Below are 12,032 nucleotides of genomic sequence, written 5' to 3' on the forward strand. Positions count from 1 at the left end.
AAGGATGGCGTTTGAATTAAGAAAACTGGAACTGATGAACCAGAACAATAATAACAATAGGGATTCTGAGGGAGGCCAATTGTCTAAGGCTGACCTGAAGAAATTCCCTGTGTACCACAAGGGAGATTGTCCTGAGGTGTTCTTTTCCCTAGTGGAAAGAGCGTTTGTGGACTTCTCAGTGAGGGAAACTGAGAAGATGACCATCATGCGATCTTTAATCAGTGGTAGCCTGGCTGAGGTCTATGCCGAGATGCCTGAGGAACTGATGAAAGATTTTGCAGAGTTTAAAAAACTGGTGTTTGCAAGACATGGGATAAATGCGGAACAGTTGAGACAAAGATTTAGGTCAATCACCAAAAAGCCAGAGCAGACTTTTACCCAAGTGGGGGCCCAATTGGTGAGGCTGCTTGAGAAATGGCTATCTCAGGAGGGGACAGAGACCTACGAGCAGCTTAAAGATTTGATAGCACTGGAACAGTTCTATTCAGTCCTGCATGGGGAACTGAAATTCCAGGTGAGGGAAAGGAAACCAAAATCTGTGGTAGAAGCCGCCGAGATTGCAGATTTTATTTCCCAAATAAGAAAGCCCTTGGGTGAGGGGAAATCTGTAGGTAAACCCAAAGAAACCTACAGCAAGTACTCTCAGGGACCAGGGAAAAACCAGCAAGGGGGAGGGGCCCATGGTGAAGGGAAGCCCTCAGACATGAAACCAAGACCTCAGGTTTTGGAGGGAAAACCAAAACAAGATGAGAAAGACTCAAAATACACCAGAAAATGTTATTTCTGTCAGGGAAAGGGCCATCTAATCTCAGAGTGTGAGAAATTAAAGCAGCTAAAAGGAATTGTGCCTCAGGATTCTAGTGGAACCAAGCCAAAAGCTGTGTTCTGTGTCCAGAGAGAGCAAGGCTCATTGTCACTGAGGGAGCCTGTTGCCATGGCTGCTCAGTCTGGAACGGCTGCATCTGCTGATCAGGCTGAGGAAGGTGGTCCTCTTGTGGAGGTCAAGCGATGCTTGCTCGTGAGAACAGATTCTCAGTTGTTTGAGACAGCAGGGGTGGACGTAGGAATACTTGGCCGTCAGTATCGGGGGCTGCGGGACACTTGTTCTCAGGTGACCCTGTGCCATCCAGATATTATTCCTAGGGAATATATAATCCCGAATGAGAGCATAAAGGTAGCAGGGATTGAGGGGCAGATAATCTCACTCCCAGTCGCGGAGGTACCTGTCAACTTTCAAGGCTGGAGGGGAGTTTGGCGGCTAGCGATTTCATCGACTCTGCCAGCAGCCGTGCTCGTGGGAAATGACCTGGCTGAACATGTGAAACGGGTGCTAGTGATTACACGCTCACAAGCCACCACGGGGACAGTTCAGGGGGGTAATGATGAGCCAGAGACGGAAGCAGGTGGGGGGAGTTCAGAAGCTGTGGTGGAAACCTTAACCACAGACAGCAGATTTGGACAGGAGCAAAAGGCAGACGCCACTCTCCAAAAGTGTTTTGAACAGGTGACTGACGCCCAGCTAACACCTGAAACCCCAGTGAGATTTCTGGAGAAGAAGGGGATTTTGTATAGAGAGACCCTGAGGAATATCTCAAAAGGGGGAGATGGGATCAGAAGTCAGCTGGTGGTACCTGAAAAGTATCGCCCCATGATCTTACAAAGGGGGCACTCTGACATGTTTGCTGCACACTTAGGGGTGAACAAAACACAGCAGAGAATCACACAGAATTTCTACTGGCCTGACATAGGGAAGCAGATCAGGGAGTTCTGTAAACAATGTGATGTGTGTCAAAGGCAGGGGAATAGCCGCGACAGGACCAAAGCAAAGTTGTGCCCTTTGCCTGTGATTGACACTCCGTTCAAATGCATAGGGGTGGATATTGTGAGACCTTTGCCCAAGGCCACAAAGAGGGGGAACAGGTTCATTCTCACCATTGTGGACCATGCCACGAGGTACCCTGAAGCCATACCCTTGACTAACATTGAAACTAACACAGTGGCAGATGCCTTGGTGGGGTATATGTCCAGGATGGGATTTGCCTCAGAGATAATCACAGAGTTGGGCGCATCGTTCACATCAAAGCTCATGAAACGCTTATGGCAAATCTGTGGAATTAAGCACAAGGAAACCACTGCTTATCATCCTGAAAGTAATGGGTTAACTGAGAAGTTCAATGGGACTCTAATGCGCATGATTAGGGCTTACTTGGCAGAGAATCCAAACAATTGGGACCAGAAGCTGCAATCCCTTTTGTTTGCTTATCGATCAGTGCCACAAGCCAGTACCGGGTTCAGTCCATTTGAACTTTTATTTGGGAGAAGGGTGAAAGGGCCCCTTGATTTGATCAAACAAAATTGGGAGCAGATCACCCAGGATGACCCACAAGACGTTGTGACATATATAGACTCTTTAAGGAAGGACCTAAAGAGAAACCTAGAGCTAGCAGCAGAGACCCTGCAAGCTCAAAAGGTCAGAAAGAAAGCTTGGGATGACCAGAAAGCCGGGGAGAGGCACTTTGACCCAGGGGAGGAAGTGCTGTGGCCTGGGCCCTGCAGAGAGAGCAAACTGCAGCTGGGTATCCCAGAAAGAAAATATTTGGGTCACATGGTAGGGGGAGGAGCGATAAAACCCCTGGAGGCCAAAATAGAAGCTGTTCGTGATTGGCCCAGACCCAACACCAAGAAAAAAGTCAAATCATTTCTTGGGTTGGTGGGCTACTACAGAAAGTTCATCCCGAGGTTTAGCGAGATTGCGGCTCCGCTGACCGATCTGACGAGGAAGAAGGCTGATGACCGCATCCCGTGGACCAGCGACTGTGAGGCGGCGTTCCAGAGGTTGAAGGAGGCGCTCGTCCAGTATCCAGTGCTGCGGGCTCCAGACTTCGACCGGGAGTTCATCATCTACACCGATGCGTCTAACAGCGGGGTAGGAGCAGTTCTGTGCCAGGAGGATGAGAATGGTGACCAGCATCCAGTGTCCTACCTGAGTAGGAAACTTCAAAAAGGTGAGAGACATTTGGCAACCGTGGAGAAGGAGTGTTTGGCCATAGTCTACGCGATCCAGAAGGCCAAGCCTTACATCTGGGGAAGACATTTTGTTCTGTGCACTGACCATTCACCACTGCAATGGTTAAAGACAATGAAAACCCACAATAGCAAACTTATGAGGTGGGCTTTAAACCTACAGGACTATGACTTTGAAGTGAAGGTGGTCAGAGGGTCAGTGAACTGTGTTGCTGACGCCTTGTCAAGAAGACCTGAAGAATGAAGACGGCGAAAGAAACATGGACTATGTATATATATTGATGACAAAAAGTTAAATGTACCTGTTTTTTGAACTTGGTTTGTATGAATAAAGGTAAATTGATGTAATGTATATGGTAAATGTTTAAATGCCTAATTGCTATGGTTAACTTAGAATGTAAGTATAAGTAAGTATGATATGGTATGTATAACTGTTGTTGTGTGTTTTATCCAGGTTGTTTTTTGGTGAAAAGCACCTTAGCTTTCCCCCTACAAAACAACTTATAAAGAGGGGAGGTGTTACATACAGCACTGATGTTACCTGTCTGTCATGGGTTTGGAGGGAAAGTTCCATCCTATGGGGAGTGGAGGCGGGACATCAGGAGGAGGGGCTGTACTGTATATATATGTGAAGCCTGTGTGGTGAAGGGGAGACGCTGGGATGTGAAGAAGCAGCAGCTGGGAAGAAGAAGCTGGTGTGGGAGTCTGGGTGTCAGACAGGGTACTACTGTGTGTCAGAGTACCAACCTGATAGGTTCAGGTGTCTGTTGGTTAGCCAGAACTGATAGGTTCAGGGTCTGTGCTTCAAGTTAAGGGTTCTGTGTGAACCAAACTGTATGCATGTATGAATGAGAGTAAGCCACGTTACTTTATCTTATTCACCTGATTGTTTTATTTTTCCCTGTGTGTATTTAAATAAACCTTATTCTTTTTATTGTTTGAAAATCCATCCCTGGTCTGTGTGACTTCTTACAGGGAATGGTTGGTGGCAGCTTAGTTAACGTGTGGCAGATCCCAGTAGGTCTGGGTTTGTCACACCTGGCTCCACTTGAGTCCCTTCTTTGGGGAGAAAAGCATGACAAACTCCCCAAAAAATGATAATAGGTGCATAGCAACTGCCTCCCCATCCCTCTGCCTGCTACCCAGAGGCTAAAATCCTGTAGCTTCATGTAGTAAGTCACAATGAACATAGTAGTAGACCCATTAAATCAATGGATCATATGAAGGAGTTGACCCACCACGTCCCCACGGCCTCCTCTCATGGTGGCTTACCATGCTAAGCAACAGGATTTCAGCCACTGAATTTTTAAATGTCTTTTGGAACATACAGCAATAACTTGAGTAGCATTTCTAATAGTGCTTCGATACACTTCTTATGCAGTTTTGAGGAGACGTGCAATCCACCTAACAAGTTCTAGGAAGGAGTTACTTCCAAACTGGGTGAGAGCTTGTCAACCTTCGGATAGAGGCCGTTTGCTCCGGTACTTGCGGGCATCTCCTCTCTTAACTGCTGAAACAATTACGCATCACACATTGAACAACTGCATGACATGAAAGCAAACAAGGTACGCTGGTCATGGAATAAACTGCCACAGTCTCCCATTACTGGGCAGTAAATTATCGCACGAGCACAGCTATTTTTTACTTTGCAAGGCGGCTGTTGTCTGCTTCCTGTTTCGCTCTGCAAAACCTGGCTACAGCTTTCTTCTTGCTCGGATCTGTGTGATTCTAGCGCGCTTAGGATGATCTGCACAGCCCTTTGAATCTAGAAAATGTTGCCAGGATCTGTGGCATGTCTGCTTGCCTGATCACCGCACCATAAATCTCATCTTTACAGGAGTTGGACAGAAGGTCACGAGAGGCAGAAATTTGCTCAAATCCTCTTTGGGTCATTTCACAAATCTCTCACATGGATAACTCCTCACTTAACAAACAGCATGCTTCTGATATATACACACGTTGGGCAAGGTGCTTTAAAATAGGCTGCAGCCCCTCTTCACTGTTTAACACACACACACACACACACACACACACACACACACACACACACAGACACAGACACAGACACAGACACACACACACACACACACACACACACACACACACACACACACACACACACACACACACACACACACACACAATTTTCTAGCCATTTACAGATCTCTCTCCGGTTTGGTGGTGTTGTAGAACAGACTTCCTTCTTTTGAGGTGAGATTTGTAGGGTGTTGTGAGGCCCGTACAGCCTCCTCTGTTTGTGAGTGAACAAGAGACGAATCAGCTCAGTATTCTGTTGCCCACAAATAAGAATTCCCACACTTTGGGACAAAAATATTGTGCCAAAGACTAACTGCTATATATCGATGTGAACTCCCGTGGATTAAGTGTACTTCCTCAGACATGAGCATGTCCTCAGACAGAAGCGGACTTGATCTATGATAGCTCACATTAAAATACAGCAGTTACCGGTAGTCTTTAATAATAACTGTGTGCCATCAAATCCATTCTCACTTATGATGGCCCTTTTCAGGATTTGCTAGAGAGCACTCAGAAGTAGTTTATTGTCGTTGTTTATTCGTTTAGTCGTGTCCGACTCTTCATGACCCCATGGACCAGAGCACGCCAGGCCTTCCTGTCTTCCACTGCCTCCCGGAGTTGGGTCAAATTCATGTTGGAAGCCTCAGTGACACTGTCCAACCATCTCATCCTCTGTCGTCCCCTTCTCCTCTTGCCTTCACACTTTCCCAACATCAGGGTCTTTTCCAGGGAGTCTTCTCTTCTCCTGAGATGGCCAAAGGATTGGAGCCTCAGCTTCAGGATCTGTCCTTCCAGTGAGCACTCAGGGTTGATTTCCTTCAAAATGGATAGGTTTGTTCTCCTTGCAGTCTAGGGGACTCTCAAGAGCCTCCTCCAGCACCACAATTCAAAAGCATAAATTCTTTGGCGATCAGCTTTCTTTATCGTCCATAAAAAGTAGTTTACCATTCCTTTTATCTGGGACATCTCGGGACTGTCCAGCTTGTCCAAGGCCACACAAGCTGGCTCTACTTGCAGGAGGCACAGTGGGGAATCAAACGCCCAAACCACTAAGCTATCCAGCCAGCTGCAGTTATTCTTTAAGACACCACAAAGTTTTTGGGGTTTTCTTTTTCTTTTCTTTTGTCTGATATGCTCATACAGACTCGACAAAGTTACCTACCTCTGGTCTCTATGGTGGATGGAGTGGCACAAGTCATTATAGGCTGCTCTTTTATGATCTCTCATCTTAAAAGGGTTCTTAATAATGTACCATTAAAACAATAGGAACTAAATTTCAAGTTATATATAAAGAAAGGAAGTGGAAAAAATAGAGTCAAAACTAGACTTCATTCTTTTGATGGAAGTTTGGTGTTTGGTTGTGTGTGTAGGGCTGTGAAGCCTCTTATGCATATGAGTGAAGACAGAAATCAACCCAGCATTCTGTTGGTCACAAATAAGAATATCCATTCTTTGTGTCAAGAACTTTGTGGCACGTTGATGATGAATTGCTATATATTAATACGAACTTTCCTGGATCAAATTCACTTCCTCAGACAGGGACCCTTTCTAAGACAGAAGTGGACTTGATTCACAATTGTGCACATTAAAATACAGCCACCAAAAAGGTTTTTTCCCTCTCTCTCTCTTTTGGTCTGATGTGCTCACACAGACTAATACTGGTACTTCTTTGAAAACTCTGTCTCTAATTCTAAAGTGTAATCCTATACACAAGAAGAGCACTGAACAGCATTTACTTCTGAGTAGATGGGGTCATGGTGGCGCTGCGGGTTAAACTGCAGGCCTCTGTGCTGCAAGGTCAGAAGACCAGCAGTTGTAAGATCGAATCCACGCGACAGATGGAGCTCCCATTGCTTGTCCCAGCTCCTGCCAACCTAGCGGTTTGAAACCATGTAAATGCGAGTAGATAAATAGGTACCACCTTGGTAGGAAGATAAATGGCGTTCTGTGTCTAGTCACACTGGCCACGTGACCATGGAAACAGTCTTCGGACAAATGCTGCCTCTATGGCTTGGAAATGAAGATGAGCACCGCACCCTAGAGTTGGACACGACTGGACTGAATGTCAAGGGGAACCTTTACCTAGATGGGGCACATATGACTCTGTTACATTGTGTATGAGCTGCATGCACCCCCAAATCACCTTTGATCCATGGTGATTTGCTGCTAGTTGTGACCTCATTCCCCATTGTGCATGCGGAGCTACGCAACAGGATTTCTACTGTATTTTAATGCCATCGAAAATGGAAATGGGATAAGACATAACCAATAATCTTCTTTTGAAACTGTTTATTAAAATCATGTTTGTTTATGTACTACTGCAACATGCAATGCTGATTGTACCATAAAAAAGTATAATGTGGGATTCCTATGAGAATTATGTTACTGCCTTGTAGATCTCTGTTGTGTTGATTTTGAATGAAAGTATTTTTCCTGGAGCAGGTTTAATAATTAAATAAAAGGGGATAAATAACATCCAAGTCTTAATTACTCCTTTCTCGTTTTCAGTGACACACGCAAAAAATGCAATGAAATGTAGACTAGGGTAATTATAGGTGAAGCGTTTTCAATTAGCCTTTGTTAATGCTATTAATGCGATTAGTAATGTATAGTAAAAAAAGAGTCAATGCATTTATCTAAATAATTTTTATGATGCCCATTCAAGTGGCAACATGCAAACAGTTTGAAAATGTAGATCGGAAAACGTGGCTTGGATCAGACAAAGAGATAAAAGGGGCTTTGTATTCACCTTCTTGGGGTTTTATTATCCCCCTGCCCATGGAAATATTCATCCCCCCCCTTTATTGCTGACATTCAACCACCATCAGCACACAAGTGGAAGATATCAGAAGAATTGCAGGAACTCCAAAATTTCATCAATTCATCCATTTATTGAGTGCATTTATACCCTGCCCTTTAACCAAAATAGCTGGCTTACAAAACAGCTGGCATATGACAGTCCCAATCTTCAGGCTCACAATCCAAAATTCAGACACGACACCCAAGGGAGAAAGGAGGAGAAGGGAAGAGGGGGGGAAAAGTGGTTAAGAGATGCGTAACTTACTCAAAAGAAGACAGGGAGAGTATCTGGAAGTTGAGTCATGGCAACTAGACTTCATTCTTGTTGGGTTGAAACGTTTCGCTGCTCATCCTAGTAGCCGCCATGACTAAATTTCCTAATAAACTCACTTGGATGGCTGAGAATCTACACAGGGAGAGGCACCTAGCAAGTTCTGAGAACCTTACAATGACACTCAATGCTTTCTCTTCATCAACAGGCAGACATTACCTCCTGCAGCCAGGTCCAGTAAATTAAATTAAATATTTTTTTTTCTTAGACTTGTGCAGATAACCAATAGACTTTAGAATGGGTTGTGTTGTGAGCAGGGTGGAATCAGCTGACCAAGTATGAAGAAGAGGGAAGAGAAGGTACAGTTCGGAATGTGTTAAAATAATTGTTGTTGTTTTAATCATTGGGTGTACTGACCTAGGACAGAGCTTGTGATGAATATTGACCACTTTGTAGACTTACACTTGTTGTTGTTTAGTTGTTAAGTCGTGTTCGACTCTTCCTGACCCCATGGACCAGAGTACACCAGGCTCTCCTGTCTTCCACTGCCTTCCAGAGTTGCGTCAGATTCATGTTGGTAGCTTTGATGACACTGTCCAACCATCTCATCCTCTATCGTCCCATTCTCCTCCTGCCTTCACAAGGCTTACACTAGACAACATGAAAAGCCTGCTTATTGTTCAGTAACAATAGCATGGAGATCCATGCTGAGACAATGCAGGAGACAAGAAATATCTAAACTCAGTTAGCAAAGCCCCTAGAATGGGCATCTATGAGTCTGATCCTGCAACCATTATCATCACAAAGAAGTAGCAGCAGCAGGGAGAAACAGGAAGTGACCTCACAAAAAGGTTAAGAACAAGAGACCCAAAGAGTAGTCATCTTAATGAATAAATCTAGAAAGAGACAGGAAGAACTACTCTTATGTATGCATCGTTCGATTGCCCTCCTGAACATTTCTTTGTCAGGATTCTCTTCCAAAAAGAAGGAAAAATGTGGCTTGTAGGTGGAGCTTTCAACAGAAGCTTTTGAAAAATAACGGGCTTATTACAGGGTTGCAGCTCCTGACACGGGGTAAACACAGACTCCTATGGAAAAGGGGACCAGTTGTATCATGCAAGTGACGGCATGAGCCAAAACATTGGCGTATTCAAAAGGAACTGTTAAAACAACTTGGTATCCATTTAAAAGCGGAGCAGGAGGAAAAGAGACAGGATCCTCCAGGAAAAAGCCCTGCCGTCATCAGTGGCTTGGTAGCCAAAGGGCTGTCTAAATAAAAAGATATATGGAAGGAGGTGGTGGAAGGACAGCAAGGAGGGGACCAGCCTCGCCTATGCTGAAATGATGCCTAAGACGTATTTCCGGTCACACTGGGCTCTTGCTGAGAAGATGTGTGTGGATAAGCCGAGGCATCCTTGTCTGACTCGCACTTCAGGGCTGAGCAGATCCTGTTCACCACACTTCTTGCACACCGGTGTGTGAGCTTCTGAAGATTTCCACCAATGTGTTGAAGAGGGGAGGGATGTGTGGCTGGCTGGCTGCACGTAGGATATGGACCCACTAATGCATGAGTGCGCAGCCTGCCAGCACAACAGCTCCTCTAAACAGGGTATTGAAAAGTTTTGGCAGCCAAGTTCATAACTTGGGCATGCTGCCGTCGTGAGGTTAGCCTGCACGCCCTCCAGCCAGAACATTCGGAGTCAAAAACGTGCCCTTTCTCGAGGTCTCTTTAAGAACACGTTGCACATAAAGCTTATAAGGCTAATCTATACCATTCATGGTCTTGGTGAGATGAAGCCTCCAGAGAAGAAGGTGGAAGAGGACAGAAGCAGACGCTTTGTTTACTTGGCTTAGTAGTGGATACAGAATCACCAACAAAACTGTGTGTGTGTGTTTAGTCGTTTAGTCGTGTCCGACTCTTCGTGACCCCATGGACCAGAGCACGCCAGGCCCTCCTGTCTTCTACTGCCTCCCGGAGTTGTGTCAGGTTCATGTTGGTTGCTTCGCAGACACTGTCCAGCCATCTCATCCTCGGTCGTCCCCTTCTCCTCTTGCCATCACACCTTCCTAACATCAGGGTCTTTTCCAAGGACTCTTTTCTTCTCATGAGATGGCCAAAGTACTGGAGCCTCAGCTTCAGGATCTGTCCTTCAAGTGAGCATTCAGGGTTGATTTCCTTTAGAATTGATAGGTTTGTTCTCCTTGCAGTCCAGGGGACTCTCAAGAGCCTCCTCCAGCACCACAATTCAAAGGCATCAATTCTTCGGCAGTCAGCTTTCTTTATGGTCCAGCTCTCACTTCCATACATCACGACAGGAAAAACCATAGCTTTGACTATTCGGACTTTTGTTGGCAAGGTGATGTCTCTGCTTTTCAAGATGCTGTCAAGATTTGTCATCGCTTTCCTCCCAAGAAGAAGGCGCCTTTTAATTTCAGGGCTGCTGTCTCCATCTGCAGTGATCATGGAGCCCAGGAAGATAAAATTTGACACTGCCTCCATATCTTCCCCTTCTATTTCCCAGGAGGTGATGGGACCAGTGGCCATGATCTTAGCAAAACTAGCAATCTGTAAATAATTAGAAAGAAAGAGGGGAAAAAAAGAAAATGGTTTCTTGAAACAATATGCCCAATGGATGCCCACTATTAAAGGACACCATGACACTTCCTTTGAATATTAAGAAACAAAAACAATTTGAGTTAGTAGAACTGGGAAGGGGGAGGAGGACTTCTCATAGATTCGATTTGCTCTGAATTTAGATTTTTGATCTTATCTATCTATCTATCTATCTATCTATCTATCTATCTATCTATCTATCTATCTATCTATCTATCTATCTATCTATCTATCTATCTATCTATCTATCTATCTATCTATCTATCTATCTATCTATCTATCTATCTATCTATCCGCCCGTCCGCCCGCCCGCCCGCCCGCCCGTCCGCCCGTCCGCCTATCCATTTTATCTATCTATCTATCTATCTATCTATCTATCTATCTATCTATCTATCTATCTATCTATCTATCTATCTATCTATCTATCTATCTATCTATCTATCTATCTATCTATCTATCTATCTATCTATCTATCTATCTATCTATCTATCTATCTATCTATCTATCTATCTATCTATCTATCTGTCTGTCTGTCTGTCTGTCTCCTCTGGTGAAGCCAGTACAGTTTAGGGCAGGGTTTGGGGTGATGTGACTATTGTCCTTTCAGCGAAAAGAAATGAGGAATAAAACAGAACAAAACATTTACTGATGATGGTTCTGAGGGTCTTTCATACGCCTAGGATGATTTCCACCCACCATGCTTTTTTGTGGGCATTTCACCACAAATAAATTTGAAAATTTGACAGCCGCCTTTTTTTTTCTGAAGGCGAGGACAGGAGGGAGCGCAGGCTGAGAATAATCAGTGTGTGCGGACTGATTCAAGTACAAACTGAAAAGAGAGTAAATGGTAGTACGTTAAGAGAAAACGCGGCTTATACAGGTGGACCCTAGGGCACCAGAGGTTTGTCTTTTAGAATCAGTGGGACACAGACCTACCTGAGGGCCACCTTATTATCTCCTGTTTGCCCCCTTACTGGAGACAGACGGTCAGGGCTCTACTTGTGTTTCATTTCTCTCACACTCATCATCATACTATATGAGTGCTTCTCTTTGTGTGGGAGACAGGAGAGAAGACTGTGGATGAAGGAGTCAACTGCATAGCTTTGATACCAGACACAGATTTCTGATTTGGGGCCCAAGTATATTTATCACGATTGTCCTGATGCATAACTTGCATTGCAGACAAAAAGCTACCGTTAGGGCAGAATATGGAGAGAGAAAATGGTTTCCTATAGGCAACAGTGTCAGACAAGGGTGCATTTTCTCCCCTTATCTGTTCAATCTGTA

Source organism: Pogona vitticeps, chromosome 1, assembly GCF_051106095.1.
Source record: "Pogona vitticeps strain Pit_001003342236 chromosome 1, PviZW2.1, whole genome shotgun sequence".
Lineage (NCBI taxonomy): Eukaryota > Metazoa > Chordata > Lepidosauria > Squamata > Agamidae > Pogona > Pogona vitticeps.